Raw genomic sequence first — 25130 nt, forward strand, 5'->3', positions numbered from 1 at the left:
AATATAATCTATATATCTATAAAAGTGAGAATGTGTGTGAGGACACTTCTCAACCTATATACTCAACGAGTTTTTGATATTCAGACTTCAAATTTAGTATACCGTATATTCAGACATGTGGAAACCTTTTTAATCCGTTTTCATCGGGAGAAAATGGCTGTCAAGTGGTCAAAACTGGACAAATTGGTACGTCGGAGTAATCGGAGATTTTTAACTTTTTCACTAATGCACATGCGTGAATAGTTCACTTTACAGATTATTTATGTTAAGCATCAGTAGCTTGAAACCAAATTTTAAAGATCGTCTAATGGTTATCGTACTTGACTCACTGTCTTCAGGTTTTGATTTCGATCTCAGCTCGAGTATTTGCTTTTTTACTTACAACAAGTGAACGGCTTAGAAAAAACATAATACTCGGATGCACGTATCTCAGTTTTTGTATTAATTAAAATGTAATATTTATACGTATTTTCCGACCTGACAACGCCGGGCGGCCTGCTGGTTATACATATATATTAAAAGATCTAAATAGACAGACTAGAATATACTTATATATAACAGTATTAAAAGCTCACATTTTCTATTTAAACAAACTTCTTAGTATACTAAGTAATGGATACGCGAACAACTAAATAAAGGTTAACTAATTTGTATATTCCTTTGAAAATTCATTAATTACTTATTCATTTTTACTGTTTCTTAGATGGTTGGTTTCATTTAACTATTACGCTCAATTCGTTTTATGCATAGTTTCTACATTTTACATAATTGTGTAGAATTTAGAATAAAAACGTTCCAGCAAACTAACATATTTTTATATGTATCTATCTCTCTCTTTATATATATATAAAGTGACATTGTCGATGTGCGTGTGGAACGTATCTACCAAACGCCTCTAAAAATAGCTGATAGGAAATCAAGATTGATAAAAAAAAATGGTTGATCTTGGCAGGAGTAAATCAACTAACAAACTTCTGAACATGCATACATATACATTTTAAGTTTGACTTCGTCTAATTGTTAGACATTTTTTTATCCATCTGGCGATAGAGGGTAACGACTATGGCCGAAGCGGTAAATGTTTTGGTTTCAATTCCAGCACCGAAGTCATTTTTTTAACTTTAAAATTAATTCTATATATATTGGGCACAGTACAATAAGCAATAGAGATTTTTTTTATAATGATAACTACGAAATTTGCATAAATCAAGAATACTATGACAAATGGTACAAGCACAAACCAGCAGCAGTACTTGAGAACGAAAGTCACAAAATTCTATGGGACATGGGTATTCAAACGTATAAACTATCCAAGCAAGAAAACCAGATACATACAAAGTCACAAAATTCTATGGGACATGGGTATTCAAACGTATAAACTATCCAAGCAAGAAAACCAGATTCAAGAATAGTTAACAAAAAAGAAAACCCCTGCCAGTTTGTAGCTTTTGCTGTTCCAGCAAATCACAGAGTGAAGACGAATAAGGGAAACAAATACACGGAACTGGCCAAAGCGCTCAAAAGAAAATGTAAAATGAAGAAAGTCAAGATTGCACCATCAATAGTATGAGAAGTAAGAACAATACCGAAAGGCATTGAAAAAAGAATGGGAGAGATTGGAATAAGAGCTTGGCGAGAAAATACAACGGATAGCCATAAGGGTAACAACGGAGAAAATACAACGGATAACAAGAATATTTTTTGTAGCACATGATAAGGTAAAGTCGTAATAATTACCAACTAATATGGTATCGAGAGACTTCACCAGAAGCTACTGCATGGTCCAGAATCCATTCACCAAACGGCAATACCGCAGCATCATTTCTTTGCACCTGCTGATCAGACAGCCTCCTGAGTGGTTAATCCAAAGTTCGGGTCCCTGACTATCAAGCAGATAACGTAAGCCCAGTTAAAACGTTTACCTCCAGCACCCTTACTAGTGACATGGCCACGAGGATAGACAAAGAAACAGAATTTCTACGATCTCTGTTGACTGTTCACACAATTATCGTCACTCAGATCCCAGAGAACACCACAAGTTGTTCTCAAAGAGAAATCTTTGATGATGGATTGTGTGACTTCTCCTAGGAAGTAAATAATAATAATAATAATAATAATAATAATAATAATAATAATAATAATAATAATAATAATAATAATAATAATAATAATGATAATAATAATAATACTGACGGACAAACCCATCCAAACAAGAAGACCAGATGTCGTAATAATTAACAACAAAGAAAATCCCTGTCAAATCGTAGACTTTGCTGTCCCAGCTGACCACAGGGTGAGTATGAAAGAAAAGGAGAAACGGAGCAAATACACAGAGCTAGTCAGAGAGTTAAAAGGGATTTGGATGCTGAAGAAAATCAAAATAGTAATGATAATAGTAGGAGCACTAGGAACAATTCCGAAAAACTTCGAAAAAAGAATGGCAAAAATTGGGATCGGAGGAATAACTGCAAAAATACAACGTCTAACGATAAAGAAAACGGCTGAAATATTAAGGAACCCCCTAGAATGTGGGGAATAACACAAGACAATATAACAAAGAAGCGTTACAGGCAATGAAGAACGCCTAAGCTGCATATCTACAAGTTCTACACCCCTATCATGCATCCCCCCATTGTCTCATCACCCCCCCCAATAGAAAAGTGATACCAAAGAGCCTAGAAGAGTCAAGGAGGATGGAAAGACCGAGGAGAGAGCGCTGACCAGACCTCCGCTGGACAAGCGCGAAGAGAACTGGGATCGTGGGGAGGCTTAGTGCCACTCAAATACCAGTACAAATCAATGGCCACTACCAGCGAGAAATCAATGGTATGAGGCTGTTGCGATGACGCAGATTTATTTGCAAATGCTATCAAAGGAGGTGGAGAGAGCTGGCCGTCTGGGGAGACTTGTTGTCACTACACTTCCAGAGAACACCACAGGTCTCCAAACCGATCGTTTGTTGACTTGTGTGAAAGCTCGATGTGAGCCAGTAGTAGTAGTAGTAATAATAATAATAATAATAATAACAACAACAACAACAACAACAACAACAACAACAACAACAACAACTAGCGGGACCCGTGGAAATTGCACAGAGGACTCATTCATATGTGATATATTGATGTTGGCATTCTGTAGATGTTCAGCGTAAATGGAGACGCTCTGATATTATTGTAGCTTTTTTTGTTAAAATTACAAAAGCATTTATCTAAGCTAGCACGAACACCCGGCAATCTTGCAGATTCCGGATATATTATTGTAAAGTTAATGTTTTATCAATTTTTATATATTATAAAATTGCGATTGCAAAAATAAAAAATGTATCCATATGACTTGGGTTCATCAGCTTGAATTGAAACCGAATCCCAAACTCATATATATATATATATATATATATATATATATATATATATATATATATATATATATCGCCACTTTGATGTAGAGGGCTACTATCAGGGACATAAGCAACAGGGGTACTATGTAGGGAGTTGGGCAGCAAGATGTTGGTTCATATTACACTTGAACTTCTGCATGTCAGTACAGTTGGGGAAGCAGGGTCCCAGAAGGGGATTCCAAAGTCTAGCGGTTCTGAGGAAGAAACTACTGCAGTAGAAGGCTCTCTTACATATAGGGATCTCTACCGTGAAAGGGTAGGATTTAGTTGCTTGTCGGGTCTGTCGGCGGTATTTACGTCGAGGGGGTACAAGTGCTTGTAGTACGTCCAAACATTCATCGTTAAAATACTTGTAGAACAGGTAGGGGGATGCAACATTTCATCGATGGGACAGAAGCTGAAGCTTAGATGACAGTTAAGGGCCTATTAGGTTGGCTACTCCCTTTTGAATCTTGTCCAGGAGCGAGAGACTAGTAGCAGATGCATCAGCCTAAATATGACTACAATACTCCATACATGGGCAGATGGTGGCCTTATAGAGGTGCAGGATACTTTCGGGCGTTAGTAGCTTTCTAGCACGATAGAGAGAACCAACCTTCTTCGTAGCGGTCCTGGCAATACGCTCAATGTAATTGTTCCAACTTATGTTTTCTGTGAACGTTAGACCGAGGAGTTTAAAAGATGTACTTTCAGATAAAGAGTCTTTGGCCATTGCTACTGGTGGTAGAGAAAGTTTCTTGTAATTATTGAAGGAAACAAGTTTAGTCTTGGCAGCATTGAATGTGACAATCCATTTTTGCCCCCAATCCACTACAGATCGGAGGTCTTCCTCTAGTGTTTCTACCATTTCTTTACATATGTGTTCATTTGTTTTTCTGTCGTGTCTGTTATAGAGTGTGGTGTCATCAGCATATATACCCACCTGACAAACAATTTTGTCAGGGAGGTAATTTATGAATATTAGGAATAATAGAGGGCCAAGGATAGACCCTTGAGGCACTCCCGCATTTATATCATATTGTTTAGATTACGACCGTCGAGGACAACTTGGATTTTTCTCTTATATTAGAAGGATTTAATAATGTTAAGTATTCGTCCAGAGATACCGTATGATCTGATTTTCCTGAGAAGACCCTCATGCCATACCCTGTCAAAAGCCTTAGATATATCTAGAGCTACCGCTCTACCCTCCCCTGCTTTGTCCAGTGAATGGTATATACATTCAGATATTACAGTTAGGATGCCTGCTGTCGAACGGGCCTGTCTAAATCCATATTGTTGGTCGGTAAGAAGTTTAGCATCTGTAAGGTTATGGACTAAAGTTTGGTTAATTATGGACTCAAATATTTTGGTAAAAGTGGGAAGAGGCTAATGGGGCGATAATTTACTGGGTCAGTTCTTTCGCCATAATTCTTGAATACTGGTACCACAGAAGCAGTTTTCCAGCAGGCACGAACGCAAGATTCATTAAGGCATTTGTTGTAAAGTTTGGAGAGAACTGGGGCTACTTCGGCGGAGCATTTTAATAGCACAGCCGGGATGAGATCAGGTCCACATGCTTTTGAAGTATCAAGATTTTTTATGATCGTATGCACCTGAGAAGGGGTGATTTTCAGATTGTCTAGTGTGGCGCCTGTCCGCAAAGGAAAGTCAGGGAGGGGGGTGGTTGGAAGGGTCCAGTGTGCAGTTGGAGGCAAACCGACTGGCAACCATGTTAGCCTTCTCAGTTGCTGAGCAAACAACCTCATGATTGTTGGATAGTGGGGGAATAGTTGATTGCCCATTATTTACTACACTGTTGTAGATTTTCCAGAAGTCACGGATTCCTAATTTTGTGCTTCGATGCGTGTTTTGGGGGTTTCAGTAAATTCTCTCTTAGCTGTCGCTATTTCTTTCTTACAGTTACTTCTGGCTTCTATATACTTCTCTCTGTTTGAACTGGCCCTATGTCGGTTAAGTCTGCGCTATGCATGCTGCCTTTGCGCAATGGCGGCTGCACAAGTAGAAGTAAACCATTGGGGAGAGTGGGGTTTGCTATAAAATTTCCGCGCGGGAACATGTGCTTCAATTGCCATTTTAATCATTCAGTGCAGTGGTCTCCTTAGCGCATTGTTCAGTAGGAAGTGAAAATATATTTCACCATAGAGCGTCTCTGATAAGATCCCTGATGGCTTCCCAGTCAGCCTTTTTATAATATCTCGTTGTTTTGATCAGTGGCTCTTCGGTTTTGGCTCCAGAGTTTAGGGCGATTTCAACCATTATCACTGTTTCCGAGTGAGCTGTGGGCATTCGTAACACAATCATCGGCAACTGGTATCAGAAGAAGATCTGGAAGTGAAGCGTGTTGTTCTTACTGGTTTGGGAAACGGGTTGGAAATGTAACCATTTCTGATAGGAAATGAGATATAGAGAGGCTATGTGTTGTCGTACCAGCCGCGTCTGTGTAAATAAAAAATACAAGCCAATTGCTGTGGTGGAAATTGAAGTCAGCAAATGCATGTACGAGGGAAAGTGCTGTATCTATACTGTCAGAGATTTTGTTTTATTAGTCCTCGGTCGAGGGAGAGCGGTAGAGAAAATAAAAGTAACTAATGTTATGTTGCACGTTAAGTGTGAAGCACATAAAGGCTTGATCGTCCAATTCTAGTTTTGTTTCTCTAGCAAAGGTGGGGGGGTTACGAATATTGACGTCAAGCCCATGCATATGTCTGTCAGAGTCCTTACAGCATAGTGAGAGGTATCCGGGCATGTTAAAGTAGTTAGAGGGGATAGAAGAGTGTAGGTTAGTCTCACTTAGTGCTAAGATATCCCGGGTGTTTGTTAGGAGAAATGCTTCAACATCATCTAAATTAGTTCTAAGCCCACGGATGTTTGTAAATGCAAGCCTCAATAGAGGAGGCAAATTGAGTTTTGTTTGAGTTTTGGCCTGGTTTAAGTGTAATTTTTTTTATTGTACTCACATTTTTTAAGAGTTTTTTAAGCACTATCAAAGAGTTGGGGCCCCTGTACTACTAGTCAGGAATAGCAGCCAGGAACTGTCAATCCGGTATTCTCAATCCATCAGACGATGGTCAACCCAATCTACTTGCACTGTCATTACGGCATTCAAGCACTTCCAAGTGCCCAGTTTAAAGGGAAGGGATGTGTCGGGAGTGGGGAAAACGATATTCATTACCCTAGTAAGATCGATAATATATATATATATAAGATCGATCATATAGATATATATAAATATATAAATATATATATGCATATATATAAATATCTATATATAAATATGTATAAATATCTATATATAAATATATATATGAATATATACACATAAATATATATATATGAATATATACACATAAATATACATACACACACACACACACATAAATATACATACACACACACACACACATATATATATATATATATATATATATATATATATATATATATATATATATATATATAAACTTTAGTTTGCAAATGATATCAGAAGAGGTAGAGAATACTGGAAAACTGAAAAGATTGTTGTCACCCAGCTTCCAGGGAACACGACATGGTTGTTTCAAGGAGAGATCTTTTATGACCTTTGTGAAAGCTCCTTGTGAGCCAATAATAATAATAATTAAAATAATAATAATAATAATAATAATATAAAACATGCTTTCGCCTTCTCGTTACTAAAAACCAGACGAAATCTTAATATAAAATCTTTATTCTTAAAAAATGGCATTTGTGAAACAATATAGCAGGCATCCCAACCAACTTATAGCATGATAATCTTTAACACTTGTTGGGTCGTCTTCTGGAATAATCGATTTCTCTCGTGTATCCTTCCGCCCATTTTCTTACACACATTTTCTCCGGTTCTCTGGTGAATTTTACCATCGTACAAATAGTGATCTTTTTAATCTTTTTATCCCTGAGTGCCCATGGGGCACTGAAAGTGGTGAGTTATTATTAGTAAAAAATCTCTACACAATGAAATTTGGATCAGATAGCGTAGAAATCGCAAATAATGTTTTGCTCTTTAACAGAACCGAACACAGATCCTATTTAACAGATTCAAATCAGGTTTTACTATCTGAATTGTGAAAACGACACTGCTAAGTGCGAACATTGAAAAGCCGACAAGATAAATTTATATATTAGAGTTGATTAAAGTCCTGATGGAAATTTCAGAAAGATTATCTATATATATAAAAGCGAAAATGTATGTATGTATGTATGTTTGTATGTCTGCTAAAACTTTTGACCGACGGAACAAAAATTCACAAACTTGATCTCATATGAAAGCCCCACCCTCCGGACGAAAATAGCGAAAAAATTGGCCCAAAAGGACCATCAGAAGTGCGTCAACTGATCGATTTTCTGCAGGGGGGCCCAAAAAAGTGACATTTTAATGTTTAGCATTACATATTTTTAAATCGATTTATAACTGCCCCAAAAAATACGGGCGCCAACTCTTCTACATAAAGTTACACGGGGCCGTTTATTTTGGGTCAACTTGTATTTAAAACCCGCTGAGTCATGTCACGTGATCTTGACGTCAGGAAGCTGTAATGGCAGTCTGAATTTAAAAACATTGTTGTTATCGGTAAAAAATATTTTAACTCTCACACAAGCTAAACTATGAACGTCTACGCTATAACAACGTTACCAAAGTTATTAGCACGTTAAAAATAGTAAGATACGATAGTTAAACGAAAAATAACAAGCCAAAAATGTGAATTAAAAAAATACGCTTACAAAAAATATTAACAATCGAAGTTTTTACCAAAAAAAAACAGCCAGACGCCATTTTCTTTTTTAGTAACACTCTTTAGAGTAAGGAAGACGAAATGAGAGAGAGAGACACACACACACATACACAAACGCAAACAGAGAGAGAGAAAGAGAGAGACAGAGAGAGAGAGAGAGAGAGACAGATAGAGAGAGATGTCTAGACAGGAAACGAAATACGTAATTTAATAATCGCTACACGCTGAATCATAAAAAATGTGAAGTAAAACAAAAAATAATACGCTCAAAAAATTATTAACGATCGACGTTTTTAGCATTACTTCATATTCTTTTTTTATCACCCTTTAGAGTAAGGAAGACGAAGAGAGACAGACAGATAGAGAGTGAGAGGGCGATAGAGAGAGACACACTCACACACAACAACAGATAGAGAGAGAGGGGAGAGATGTCTAGACAGGAACTGTGTTTTAAAATGTAAACTCGTAAGAGTGATTGTATTTGTTTTTCGAGTAACATTTGTTTCTACGAAAGATGAGACCGCTGGAATTCTAACAACATATACAACACTTTGATCTTAGCCAAAAAACCATGTAAACAGGTAATAAATGTTTTAGTTTCAAGAATTAATTTTTGTAAGACGAAAAGAGAGAGATAGAGAGACATAGAGAGAGAGAATTCTAAGACAGGTTAATTCAATTTTCTCATTGTTTATACGGTCCCGAGCAACGCCGTGTAGCCCCGCTAGTACCTATATATATATAAAAGCGAAAATGTATGTATGTATGTATGCATGTGTGTATGTTTGGATGTCTGCTAAAAACTTTCGACAGACGCGACAAAAATTCAAAAACTCGTTATCACATCGAAGCTTCATCCTTTGCTCGAAAAATATCGAAAAATTGACCAAAAACGTTAAATTTCACCCCGAAATCGACAATTTTCGACAGGAGGGGGTCAACAAAAACGGTTCTCTCGTAACAATGACCGATTCTACGCATGCATCAGATGACGTCGTGACCTGATTTACTTTAAATAGTTGAAAAACCGAAGAAATTTCATGTACCTCGCGTTATCTCAGTTGGTTAAGGGTATGGTTCATTATCTAAAAGTTTTGGGTTCGAATTGTGGTGTGAGATGTTTTTTTTTTTGTTTTTTTTTTTCGATTTTTTAAATTTAAATATTGAACCAGTGTTATTTAAACCATTTTTCACGTAACGTTCGTTTTTCTGCTTTTTTTTTTACTTCGCTTATTCTTAGCGACACCCCAAAACACCCAGGTACCCACCGATTTTTTAAATTTTAATATCGAAACAGGTTTATTTAAGCCATTTTTCACGTGTTCATTTTCTGTTTTCATCGTTCGTTTGCCTTACGTTAGTTTTCTTGTGTTTTTTTATTGTTTTATCACCGCGTAGCGGGTAAAACAGAAACTGGCTTCCGCAACTTGACGTTGTCGCACCTGCTAATTTCGGTTTATAAACATCAACTTAACACACTTATCAATTCCTCTGTTTCCATGGTCGAGATGGTCGCAGGATTTTTTTTCCATTTCCTTTCCACCTACGCGTTAAACGTTCGGGGTTCAAGCCTACCTTTATACTAAAACTATTTTTTCTTTTACACCTCCAAATAACCGGCCAACGTTTTTTTTTAAACAGGGTTGTTTTAATCTACCGCCCTCCACCAACACACATCTCCAAACACCCGGGCAACACCGGGTACCCCCGCTATTATAATATAAATCTCACGTGTCTGTTTAAATGTACGTATGTATGCCTAAAACTTTCAACAGAGGCAACGGATTTTCATGAGATTGATATCGTTTTGAAGCTTGACCCTTAGAGATTGATATCGTTTTGAAGCTTGACCCTTTAGGCACCAAATATCAGAAATTTGGCTAAAAAAATTAATTTTTTCACCCTCAACTTGGCACTTTTCTACAGGGAGGGGTCGCTTTTTTTCGACTATATTTTCGAAAGTGATCCTCTCTTTGAGATTGACCAGCCTTAATTTAAACCTTCGCCATTTCCGGTTTTTCCGACGCAACGACAAATACGTCACGTTTTGTTTTCGTTTTCTTCTCTTTCTCGGTACGGGTTCGAGCCTGATCTGTCTACTATAACTTTTTTTTTTGCTCTACACACACCTCCAAACACCCAGGCAACTCCTGGTGCTCAGCCTAGTAAGAAATACATGCATACACGGACGCATGTTAAAAATACTGTTAAAGTATTTTTTATTCATGCACACTTCTGAATGGAAATGCTATTTTAACTTGATATGTGACCAACCAACAGACAGGATGTCTCGTAAAAATATGAAGACGTATCGTAAAACCAAAACAGTAGTTGTATTTATTAAAATAAAAAATGATGATGAATAGTGTCACTTAAATTCCAATCAAAATCCGTTTCAAATGGATATACAATAAAGTCAGTGTCTGCTTGTAAGGCTTATCTTTGGAAATCACAGACGTATGGTTCCAAACCTGACAATCAAGAAATTGAAACGTCAGATGTAATCATATGATCAGAAAGTAACATTTCCTTCCACTAAATACATTCACGCGATGAAACACACGTGCGATATGCGTATATATATATATATATATATATATATATGTATATATATGTATATATATGTATGTATATATATGTATATATATGCATATATATATATGTATATGTATGTATTTATATATATATGTACATATATGTGTATATATATGTATATATATGTGTATATATATGTATATATATATGTATATATATGTATATATATGCATATATACATATGTATATATATATGTATATACATATATATATATATATATATATATATATATATATATATAATGAAATAAGAATTACAGTTAAGTTTACCAAAATAATCCAAGATGGCAAAACTAAAGTATATTATAAATATTGAAGAGTTAATATTTATAAAGTAATCTCAAGTCGATGCTCGACAAAACCAAATAGGAAATTGAGCTTATAATAAGCCCAGCCTGGATAGTCGTGTTTTAAATGCTTCCATTTCTTTTTCTATGCACATCTTATCATTCTTTTAATAATATTATTTGAACTCATTCTCTTTTTCCTTGTGAATTTGTGAATCATTCTACGGATTTCTGCCTTTTGGATTACTTTGGACCATCTTCCAATTCCCTTGGATTTTACTTGTGGAAATGGAAATTTAATCAACTTCTTTGGATTTTATCGTTATTGGATATTTTACCATTTACCAGACTATCCATTCACGTGAAATCACCTTTTTCTTCACCCTATTCTCTCTGTTTCACTATTTCTTACCAAGTAAGATCTATGACTTACTTGTAGTTTCATTAAATACTTTTGCAAGCAAAATCCGATCCCGAATTTTGCTAAATCCTACCCTCTGATTAGAAGGAAAGTATTTCTTTGAAACTCCGCGGATTAAGTTCTCTCCACTTTTGTGCTTCCATTTTTTAAATTAAATATGTTTTTAACTCTTTTCAAAGTGTTTTTAACATGTTTTATTCACTACTTGTTCTTATATATATATATATATATATATATATATATATATATATATATGTGTGTGTGTGTGTGTGTGCGTGTGTGTGTAAAAGGTATACAGAAGTTCCAGAAAGAGAAAAATGTATACAGATTCAAAAGTATATATATATATACGTATGTATGTATATATATATATATATGTATGTATGTATATATATATGTATGTATGTATGTATATTAGGGTAGGTCGATTTTGGCATTATGACTAGGTCTATGCAGAGAAAGTTGTTAAATAGCCTTAAGAATAACAACACAAAATACTTTTTTTCTAAAACTCAATCATTTTTTGCTAAAATGAATTTAAACATTGAAAAACTCAATAAGCTGCGTCTATGTCGCAGGATGCCGGTGTTAAATCAAAGAATAAGCATGTCATATTCATGCCGGTTTTGAAGAAAAAAATATGAAGGGAGTATAAACAATACGTTTTTTGTTTGTTTGTAATATCTATTTTATTTTTAGAAAACTAATTGAGTGTTGATATAAAAAGACACCCTGCAAAATATTTCATTTAAAATGAATTAAACAACTAATAAACCAGGGATTTATTTTATCCGGTTATTATTTCTGTCTACACTGCCAAGTAATCGGCTTCATTTTCGTGTTCACACGTGTGTTTACTTTGTTAACCGGAGCTTAATTCAAATATAGAAATTATTACATTTTGCATTTTATATCTTAGCAAACCTTTATTATTTCTTTTTTGATATTTACCAATTTTTCCAAATTTTAAATTTAATTCATAATTTCCTTTGTTTAATTTCTTACAATATCATAAAATATGTATTTTGCGGATATTTTTCTAACCATGAGTCGGAAACGAACTATTTCTACACAATTTGTGGGCACACCTTTTCCATTAAATACAACAGAATCCCTACTTTCCGCCAGATTATTCAATATGGTTATTACATGGAGAATTCTCGCCGAAAGTTAAATAAATTTGCCCTTTCAAAATTAATGGCAAATGATGTTAAAGATATTTGGAAGGCAGTAAATTCCAGTTTGCCCCTATTAACTGAAAAATGGATTGTACACAAATTGCAGGACACCTGCTTTAAAAAAACTAAGCAAATAAATAGAAGCGTTTTATACGCATATGCCAAAAGTCTTACAAATTATTTGATATTTCATCTTGTTCGTGTGACCTGCCAATTACAAGTTGTTATGCCAAAAATATTAAATGCAAAAAAGAAAATTGTCAGCCAAAGCATATTGTCTGTACCTGTTCCATAAAAAAAGGTTAGTTTATTCTATTTTTTAAAATTTCTCTTGTTTGTTTGAAAAAATCTTTTTAATGAAAACCATAGACATCTTAAATTAAATGAATTTCCATACTTGTATTTTATGTGAACCAGTGAGAAAAGAAATTATAATTTTTTACGTGAAGTAGAATTTATTTCTAAGATTAGCGTAGATTAGAATAAACATTTGTCGAATTTTCTAATTCAGGTTCCTGTGGAGGAGAGAGTATTTGAAGGAACAAAGAAATAAAATAGGACTCGAAGGCAATTTTCAATTTAGACCTGTTGATAAAGCTGTAGTCGCAAAATCTAAAAAGTTAACTGTGTTAGGAGAAAAGCAAGTTGATTAACCCCCCCGCCTATTGCTTCAACATCCCATGACCAGAATATCATTCTGACATCAGAAAATAGTGATGGAACAGATGAAAGTTTTGAACCAGAGGAAGAGTGTAAGAGTATTTACATCCTGATAAAAAGTCCTCGTTATGCCATTGAACTCATCAGAGGTGATGTCTCGTCAAACCTAAGTGCAAGTCTTGCAAATGCTTTTCTTTTGGATCTACAGGCTGCGGGCCTTCTAAAATCAAATATTGATTTAAGGAAATTTTTTCTTGATAAATCCAAAATTGACAGAGAAAAATAAAAATAAAAAATAATGCCTACCAAAAATTAGAAATCTTGTCTGCATTGGTGATGATGGGAAACACGACAAAGACACTTTATTTTACATTGAAACTGTCGATGAAAAAGGAAACAAAATCGAAGAAAAGCTAAAGGACAAGAGCATCACTTGACATTTACGAAGGAGATGGGTTGTGGAAGTAAGGGGGTGTATCTAAGACATGGAGTAATTCCTGCTGTTAGAGCAACGGGTGCTGTTCTGACAGATCAAGTTCACAAAGTTCTAGAAGAGTATGAGAGTGTCAATACTTTAAAGGCTGTCCTTTCAGACACCAAAAGCACCAATACTGGTTTCCTCACTAGAAAACAAGCTGTATAGAAAAATACACACTATTGGTTGTTCTCTACACCAGAATGAGCTTCCTTTTAGGACATTATTTCAATTCCTTGATGGAAGTGCACGAAGCCCAACATCATTTACGGGTCAACTCGGAAAATTATGTGCCAACAATTACCATCATTTACCCGAAGTTGACATTTTACCAGTGAGTAGTCCTCTGGAGGGCAGGTATTCTGAACTAACAGAAAATGATCTCACTGGTGACCAAAGACTACTTTTAGAGTATGCTGTTGGTATTTCAAGGGGTAAAGTAGACCCTCAGTATACAGCATGAAGGATCTGACCTTTAAATCAGGCAAAATGGCTTACTCTGGCAATCCGATTAATGTGTTTGCGGACCCGTAAAATTTATCCATCTGAATTGACCAGAAAAATGCACCAGCTGATTAGTTTTATTGTAGAAGTTTATACAGTCAGCTGGTTTGAAATTAAACTGGATAATAAATTTCATAACCAGCAAATGTATATTTTTAAAATGATTGGGCAAATAAAAAAGCAGCCTCCAGAAATTCAGGAAATTGTTTTAAGCAATCTTGAGTTTAATGCTGTTGCCCTTTTGCTAGAGAATATTCTGTTCTCTTTGTTAAAATCAGATGAAATTGAAGTGAGAAAAGAAGCTATAAGAAGAATTTTAACCATTAGGTAAGTAAACATTCATATAAAACTGATCGAATCGTTTATTTCGATTTATACATTCATTTTCAATTATTAAATTAAAAAAAAATAATTAAAATAAAATTGTGTTCATTTGTTCAAGTTAATAAAATTATTTGACTTCTCTTTTCTTTTTCAGTAGTAGGGAACCAGTGAGAAAGCGTTAAAAAAAATATCAACAATAAATTTTGACGCTTTAAATTTATCAAAGTGGAGGTTCAGAGCCAGCACTAACTGAAGAATTATCATATCATGAACTTTAGTAATTATTTATGAGAGGCAGAAAGCCAGAGTTACCTGATTTGCCTGCACATTCACAAAGTGTGGAAAGTGCTGTAAAATTCACATCAGAAGCCTGCTAATCAGTCTATGGACTTGAAGCAAGACATAGACATATTATTGCTAAGATTTTATGCCATGAAATGAGGCCATTTTTTGCTTCAAAAGGATCCTATAGGGAGAATTTTGATATTATGGTAAAAAATAGCTTTTTTACTTGCCAATTGTTTTGTGTTTTTATACAAGCATAGATAACTGCCTAGAGATAGGTAAATAATTTGTTTTAGGCTTTATTAAGACTTTTTTCCAAACAGAATAAAAACTTTTTTTTCATTGATAGTAAAAAAAATTGAATTTTGCAATTAAAAAACAAAGTAAAATGCAGCATTTATAGAATTTTGTAATTGCTGCCACCTCAGTATGGGGGGGAGCAATTATAATTTTCTGTAATATTTAGCATATCAGTCATTATATCGTTTATTTAAATATATAAAACAACTTGTTATGATTGAAACTGCAAAATACTAAATAATTTCTCACAAATCTTTCACAGATAAGAATTTTTTCCGTGCCTCAAAGTAGACGATCTTTAACATCAAATTAGCATCCGATGCCTGATGTTAGAAACCTAGTTTTTTTATATTTGTACTCCCCATATGTTTGTGCAACTTTCTCTGCTTCAACCTTTTACATTTTCCAAAAAAAGTTGAAAATCAACCTACCCTAATGTATATATATGTATGTATGTATATATATATATGTATATATATATGTGTATGTATGTATACATATATATATGTATATATATATGTATGTATGTATATATATATGTATGTATATAAATATATATATATATATATATATATATAGTGAATGAATGACAGAAGTCTATATTCCAAAGTTCATGATGTTGACCATCTTACAATTTTTTTTCCAATTATTCAGCTGACATTTGCAATCCTTCACAATATCTGTTTCGTAGCACAAATACTTCATAATATGTTTCCATTACGCCATTTTTAATCAAAATGGCGTAATGGAAACATATTATGAAGTATTTACAGCAATTTTCAGATTCTAATAATGTTAAATCATGTCAAAATGCGCTTTATTTCTTTTGATTGATTGAAATAGCTTCTTCTGATGAGTTATGGGCAGGACAGATTAAATAATTGATATAATAATTAAGTGATTGATTTTGTGCAACGAAACAGATACTATCAAGAATTGTAAATGTCAACTAAATTAATGGAATAAATTGTAAGATGGTCAAAATTATGAACTTTGGAATGTAGACTTTTGTCATTTATTATACTGTATTGGTTTGTAATTATATCAAGCTTCTTAAATAAGGATTGGTATATATCATAAGGAAATAAAGTATATTTCCACACACGCACGCACACACACACACACACACACACACACACATATATATATATATATATATATATATATATATATATGTATATAAATACTTTTGAATCTGTATATATTTTTTCTTTAAAATCAAGCTCCTATCTTTACATCATCAATGCTCTGATCCCAACTGACATCAATTGAAATGTAGTCCTCTCGTCTTGGAGAACCTTTATGTTTTGACAAGCATCTTCACTCCTGATCTGAAATGGAACGCGTACATCAAATCTGTTGCCAAGGTCGCTGTAAAAATGGTGGAATCTTTCTACCGCGCCAGTAGATATCTCACTGCTGATACAATTCTCTATCTATATAAAAGCCAACTACGTCCAAGGATTGAGTACTGTTACCACATCTGGACAGGAGCTGCTAGAAGTAGCTTATCGTGCCTTGGCAGAGTACAAAATAGACTTCATAACTTAGTGGGAGATGCCAGTTTCTCTTCCCTGCAACTTCTTTCCTACAGAAGGGATGTTGCGAGCCTGTCTTAGATTTATCGTTATTTCCACAGCAAGTGCTTGCCCGAGCTCCAATCTCTGGTCCCCGCTTTTCCAATCATTCTCGAAAAACACCCGTTTAGTTGAAACCACTGTCAATAACTTTCCCCACTCTTTAACTGTGCCGAAATCAAAACATAGAATCTTTTTATAATTGCACGCCTATAGAACTTCTTTCTTAGAACTGCACGCCTGTGAAACTCTTTTCCGTTTGACTGTTTCCCAGCTGACTACAACTTTGTTGTCCTCAAGTCCAACATAAACAAATTATTGACGAATCGCCCCTTAAGCAATCCAATATACCAAATTTCTATTAATAACGACTACTACGATATCACATTGATTACTGTACACCCAATAACCATTATCCTCGAGTGGCCTAATGTTGAATAATGGTGTATATTAAAGGATGACACTGAGTTCATATTGAAAGAGATACGATGGGGACATCTATATTGAAGAGAGACGCCGAGAATATATATATATATAACAATGATGAAGGGAGGGGGACAGAGAGAGAGAGAGAGAGAGAGAGAGAGGGACACATTTTGGGATGTTTCTTCTTAACACATATAGCGAGGGTGATAGTTCTTACATTTCTTTTAGCACATATAGAGAGGAGGAGAGATACATATGCTTGGAACCGTTACGTTATGTTCATAATAAGATGTTTAACACATTACCTTTTGATCTGTGGAAGGACGACACATGCCAAACAGTTACAAAATATCGATGGTGATTCTTTATTTCATTGGACCGGTCGAATGATTATGACGTCAGCAATTCACATTTGTTCTACATGGTTAAACTTTTACCACTTCCCTTCTAAAGGGGCCCTCCTTTAACCATGTCAGCTCTTTCCGACCGACTCTGCTGACTCTCGAACTCGACTGCCCGACTGCCCTCATCTGACTAAAACTAGCTCCTATAATGAGAATTCCCCTTTTGCTATGACGTCAGATGTGTGGTCCCGAAACGTGACCAACTCACGTGGCTAAGCATACGTTTGTCCAGAACACACTTCTGCAAACAAAGAATTCTCAACTAACCTATTTTTTAACCTAGCCTATTTTTTACACGATATTTTTCATTTATATTCTTCATTCTTTTAGCTGACATTTTTAATTCAGTTTTCATAAAAGAACGAACAATCAAATTCTTTTTACGATACAAACAATATCTGACCATTTTATATAGAATTTAACAATAGCTAAATTCTAACATTCAAATTTCTAAATCTATTTCTGAATCTTGCTTCCAGGGTTCGAGTCTCGGCTTATCCTAATCTTATTTTCCACTTATCTAATGTTCTTATTTACAGGGGAAGGGGACACCCCTTTTTCCTGTAACATTCAGCGCCTTGATTAGTGATGACTCTTGTGTAATATATATATATATATATATATATATATATATATATAATCCTTTACTATATAGTTGTAGATGTCTTTTATAAATTCAGATTACTGTAAAAATGCATTCATTATATATATATATGTTCACAACATACACATTTAAAAGTAATGTAAAATGAAAAATAATTTATCATTTCATCACTAATATAAGTCGTGGAAAATTAAATTTTACACCAAATAAGAGCCAAAATGTAAGCAATTAAAGGCATCGTTTTTTGTATCAGAAAATAGGCGCTAAGTTTTCTATTCCGATACCGATTCCGATGTCCCCCAAAGTTCTGATTAATTTGATTCCCGATTACGAATAATCTTTCCAACACTAGAATATATATATATATACATATCTATATACATATATATATACATAAATATACACATATATATGTATATACATACACATATACATACATATATATATACATATATATATACATATATATATATATATACACATATATACATATATACATAGACATATATATATATACATATATACATATATATATATATATACACACATATATATACATATATACATATATATATATACACACATATATATACATATATATACACATATATATACATACATATATACATACACATATGTATACATATATACATACATATATACATATATATATTTATATATATATGTATATATATACATATATTTATATATTATATATATATATATACATATATACATACATATATACATATATATTTACATATACGGCATAATCACGTTGACACACCGGTTCTCGTCAGATCACCGAAGTTAAGCAACGTTGAGCCTGGCTAATACCAGATGGGTGACCATTTGGGAATTCTAGGCGCTGTATGTACTCTCCGCTTATTTCGGCATTGTTTCCAGTCGTCTTGTACCTCAACTTGCCACTGGTATGCAACAATGTTGACTCAGGAGAGGCGTGGTTAGAGGTTGCGCAAGTCTTGCCACACAAATTTCACGCGCAGGCACCCTTACAGTGGGTATCCATAGTCTGTCAAGACTGATGGAAGCCTTCATATATTTACATATATATACATATATATACATACATATATATACATATATATACATCTACATATATATATACACACATATATATACATATATACATATATATACACATATATATACATATATACATACACATATATATATATACATATATATATACACATCTATATATAAATATATACATACATATATATGATGATTGCAACATCTTGTCAGACGAGTGCCATTCCCTCAGACACTTAAAGTCCATGAGCCCAAATGCCTGAGGGAGTATCTCTACACAGATCATGTTACAGAGTCTTAGCTTTGTACGACAGCTAAGTCTCTCTCTCGGTTCAAAATGTTGAGATCCAGCAACAAGCAAGAGAGAGATAGCCAGCAACAAATTAAATTGCAGACCAGCTTAATGCGGGTACTGGTCTTCCGGTTTATGGTTTATTAAATCAGAGATTTGCTTCTCCTAGAAAGGTTGCCTTCACCACGGCTTACGGGAGCCCTCTCTACCCCAAATTAAAGTATATATATATATACATATGTATATACATATACATATATACATATATATACATATATACATATATACATGCATATATATACATATATATACATATATATATAAATATACATATATATACATATATATACATATATATATAAATATATATATATACATATATATATACATATACATATGAATATATATATACATATATATATATATATATATATACATATATATATATACATATATCTATACATATATATGCATACATACACATATATGTATACATATATATACATATATATACACATATATATACATATATATACTCATATATATACATATGTACATACACATATATATACATATAAACATATATATACACATATATATATATACATACACATATATATACATATATACATACACACATATATACATATATACATATATATACATACCTATATACATATATATATATATAAATATATATATACATATATACATATATATACATATATATACATATATATACACATATATATACACATATATATACATATATATACATATACATATACATATGCATATATATATGCATATATATAAATATATATATATACATATATATATAAATATATATATACATATATATACATATATATATACATATGCATGCACATATATATAGTTATACATATATATGCATATATATACATATATATACATATATATATACACATACATATATATGCATATATATGCATATATATACATATATATACATATATGTATGCATATATATGCATATATATACATATATATACATATATGTATGCATATATATGCATATATATACATATATATACATATATATACATATATATATACATATACATATACATATATGTATCCATATATATACATGTATATACATATATATATATACATATATATACATATGTATATGCATATATATACATATATATACACATATATATATATATACATATATATATATATATATATATATATATATATATATATATTAGGAACCCGGGATTTTTGGAAAATCTACAACAGCGTAGTTAATAATGGACAGTCAATTATTCCCCCACTAACAAACAATCATGAGGTTGCTTGCACGGCAACTGACAAGGCTTATATGCTTGCCAGTCGGTTTGCCTCAAACTCCACACTGAACTCGGTACACCACTCACTCCCTGATTTTCCTCTGCGAACAGACGCCACACTTGACGATTTGAAAATCACCCCTTCTCAGGTACATGCTATTATAAAAAACCTAGACACCTCAAAAGCATGTGGACCAGATCTCATCCCGGCTGTGCTATTAAAAAAATGCTCTGCCGAGGTTGCTCCAGTTCTGTCCAAACTTTACAATAAATGCCTTAACGAATCTTGTTTTCCCGACTGCTGGAAAACCGCCTCTGTGGTACCAGTCTTCAAGAATTATGGTGAAAGAACTGACCCACTAAATTATCGCCCCATTAGCCTCTTCCCGCTTTTCGCCAAAATATTTGAGTCCTTAGTTAATCAAGTCCTAGTCCAGCATCTAACAGCTGCTAAACTCCTGACTGACAAACAATATGGATTCAGGCAAGCCCGTTCAACAGCAGATATCTTAACTGTAGTTTCTGAACGTATATACCGTTCATTGGATAAAACAGGGGAGGGTAGAGCGGTGGCCCTTGATATATCTAAGGCTTTTGACAGCGTATGGCACGATGGTCTTCTAAGGAAAATTAGATCATATGGAATCACTGGAAGAATTCATAACGTAATTAAATCCTTCTTAAGTAATAGAAAAATCAAAGTTGTCCTCGACGGACGTACATCCAAACAATATGACATAAATGCGGGAGTGCCTCAGGGGTCTATCCTTGGACCTCTATTGTTCCTGATATTCATAAATGACCTCCCTGATAATATTGTTTCGGAGATGGGTATATTAGCCGATGACACCACTCTCTATAACAGATATGAGGGGAAAACAAATGAACACATATCCAAGAAAATGGCAGAAACACTAGAGGATGACCTCCAATCCGTAGTGGAATGGGGACAAAAATGGTTGGTCTCATTCAATGCTGCTAAGACTAAGCTTGTTTCCTTCAATAACTACAAGAAACCTTCTCTACCACCAATAGCAATGGCCAAGAGCACATTGCCTGAAAGTACTTCTTTTAAACTCCTCGGCCTAACGTTTACAGGGAATATGAACTGGAATAGATACATTGAGAGCATTGCCAAGGCTGCTGCAAGGAAGGTTGGCTCCCTCTACCGTGCTAGAAAACTACTTACGCCTGCCAGTATCCTATACCTCTATAAGGCAACCATTCGCCCATGTATGGAGTACTGTTGTCACATCTGGGGTGGTGCATCTGCTGCTTGTCTCTCGCTCCTGGACAGGGTTCACAAAAGAGTCGCCAACCTGATAGGTCCTGAACTGTCATCTAGGCTTCAACCTCTGTCCCATCGACGAGATGTTGCATCCCTCTGCCTGTTCTACAAATACTTTAATGGTGAATGCTCTGACGAACTGCAAACACTTGTACCTCCCCGACGTAACTACCCCCGACAAACCCGACAAGCTACTAAGTCTCATCCCTTTACAGTGGAGATCCCTAGGTGCAAGAAAGCCTTTTACTCCAATAGTTTCTTCCCCAGAACTGCGAGTCTTTGGAACTCCCTTCCGGGATTCTGCTTTCCCAACTGCAATGATATGCAGAAGTTAAAGTGTAATGTGAACAAACATCTTTCTACTCTTCTCCCTTCATAATGACCCCGCTAATTAATTCCCTAATAGTAGCCCCCTGCTTCAAAGTGGCACTGTGCCTTGTTTGGGGTGAAAATTGAATAAAAAAAAAATATATATATATATATATATATATATATGGAAAAATGAAAATGGAACAAATCAAAATTATTAAAATATTCATCCACGTTTCGTCTTTATTTTAAGACTTATTGGGATGATTCATTTTAAGAAATAATACACAAGTACAATATTTGAAATTGTATTCGTTTGTAAGGTAGATTGGATGTTTTTGAAAAATAAACAGCCGCTCGCGTTCAATGTATGTATAGATTTATGGCATGAAATGGGTGAATATTTTTTCTGTTTTTTTTTTGTTTTTGTTTTTGTTTTTTTTGTTACTGGCAGGGAGACTTGAAATTGCTCAAGATTGATTGAAGATCAGCACATGTTCCTCACTTTTAACACTTTTAGCGTCATCGAAATCAATGCAATAGCTCATCTTTAAATCCCATAAAATCGATTGCCTGCTGTAGTCGGTGCACAGGTTCGAAGTTTACATGCCTCTCCGCAGTGATTTTGTCCACCATAAATTGTAGTCAACACTTTTAACTTTACACTTTACAGAACCTACTGTTTATTTTTAAAATTATTTTTATATAATGACTTCAAGTTTAAAATGCAAAAGTCAAGTAGCATGGTTCATTTGTGCTCTAAACAGTCGCATTTATTTTGAACGCAGTCCTATTTTACCAAAGAATTTACTGTTGATTTTATATGCCGGACCTTCTGCTTGTGCGGTGATAAAACTTATTAAATGCACGTGTTATGTTAGAGTGTATAAAATGTTAGGTTAGGTTCAAATCGGACTGTTTATTCTTTAATTAAATTTCATCGATTATCGATTTTCGAATAATACGAGAAGACATCCCCATAAAAAGGCTACGTAAGAACGCTCCCAGAATTTTTGTTTATCGGCTTGAATGTTTTTGAATCTATAGTCAACGAATTCACACACAAAGGCACACACACAAAGCTCCTTTTATATAATAGTACACATACACACACACGCATATATATATATATATATATATATATAGAGAGAGAGAGAGAGAGAGAGAGAGAGAAAGATATATATATATATATATATATATGTATATATATATATATATATATATATATATATATATATATATATATATATATATACATATTTACGTGTGTATAACAATTTAGAAATATACCAAATTATGATATATTCATTATAGGCCAAAAACTACCATCATGAAAGTTTTTGTTCATGACCAGTTCTGAGGAAAAATATATTCATTGTTTAATCTCTTATCGCATAAAAAATTAGAGGATTCATTACAATTATAAATCAACAAAGTTTTGCAAATTCTTTTATTATTCAAAATGGAGATGTAACCTTTTATAATTTTTGGCCCTTAAAAACATATATACACACAATTACACATAAGTAAGGCCTCAGTATACTATCACAGCCAACTAAATATTTTACAACAGTAACTGGGCTTTTTTAAAACATCTTGCCCAAACGCGCATATATAATGTGCTCTGAAAATATCAACAGTGGAACAAAGGTAAAAATACAGCTTATTTTAATACCTGTAGTATTTATGCATCTGATGTACTTTTTGTATCTTAAAGCCGTTGTTTTTCTTGGTGTGTTGAGGACACTTTGAAAGTCCAAGCATTTGAATTTATTTATCTTTCTCGTTCTCGTTCTTTCCACACACACACACACACACACACACACACACACACACATATATATATATAAGTATATATAAGTATATATATAAGTATATATATATATATATATTGTGAGAGACATGCGCCTTTTATATCTGTCAATGTATCTCTCTCTTTCCCTATCGCCTTATATGTATATACATATATCTATATATATATATATATATATATATATATATATATATATATATATATATATATATATATAAGTGAACGTGTCTGTGTCTGTGTACATTTCCCTACGCAATAACTCTGTCAATTTCTAGTCTACAGACTAGAAATTCGATATACAGGGTGCTGAGATTTGGGAAAATCGATGTGATCGGGTTTTGGCCAAAAATTTGGCGATTAAAGGGTCAAAGTTCCAGGATTTGACTTTTGAGAACTCTACCAAATTCCTCCGACAATTTTGGGTCTACGCACTTGAAATTTTAGATATAGGTTCCTTGGACATGGATCTAACTTAATAACTTGATTTGAGCTCGAAACAATAAATTTTAAAGGGTCATAATAGGGGTCAAAGGTTTTTTTAAAAATTGACCTCTGCGATCTCTTCCAAATTACTCAGACAATTTCTGGTCTAAATATTTGAAATTTTACATAAAGAGTATTCAGAGATAGAGCAAACTTTTTCAACAGTTTGGGTCGAAAATTTTAGTTATCTATATATAAATGTATGTATGTATGTCTGTTTGCATATCTGCCTTAAACTTTCAATAGAGGCGACGGATTTTACCAAAATCAGTATTGTCTTAAAGTTCGACCTTTCATATGACAAATATCGAAAAATTGGCTAAAAACATTACTATCTTCCCCTTACACTAGACACTTT

General features: G+C 33.7%; 1 pseudogene; it reads left to right on the forward strand.

Annotated features, from left to right (window-relative positions):
• The first annotated feature begins 18951 nt into the window (after positions 1-18951).
• LOC145283661 (5S ribosomal RNA) lies at positions 18952-19068 on the forward strand (annotated as a pseudogene).
• The last annotated feature ends 6062 nt before the right edge of the window (positions 19069-25130 follow it).

This window comes from Euprymna scolopes, chromosome 1 (assembly GCF_053919585.1).
Source record: "Euprymna scolopes isolate OS-2025 chromosome 1, ASM5391958v1, whole genome shotgun sequence".
NCBI classification, from domain to species: domain Eukaryota; kingdom Metazoa; phylum Mollusca; class Cephalopoda; order Sepiida; family Sepiolidae; genus Euprymna; species Euprymna scolopes.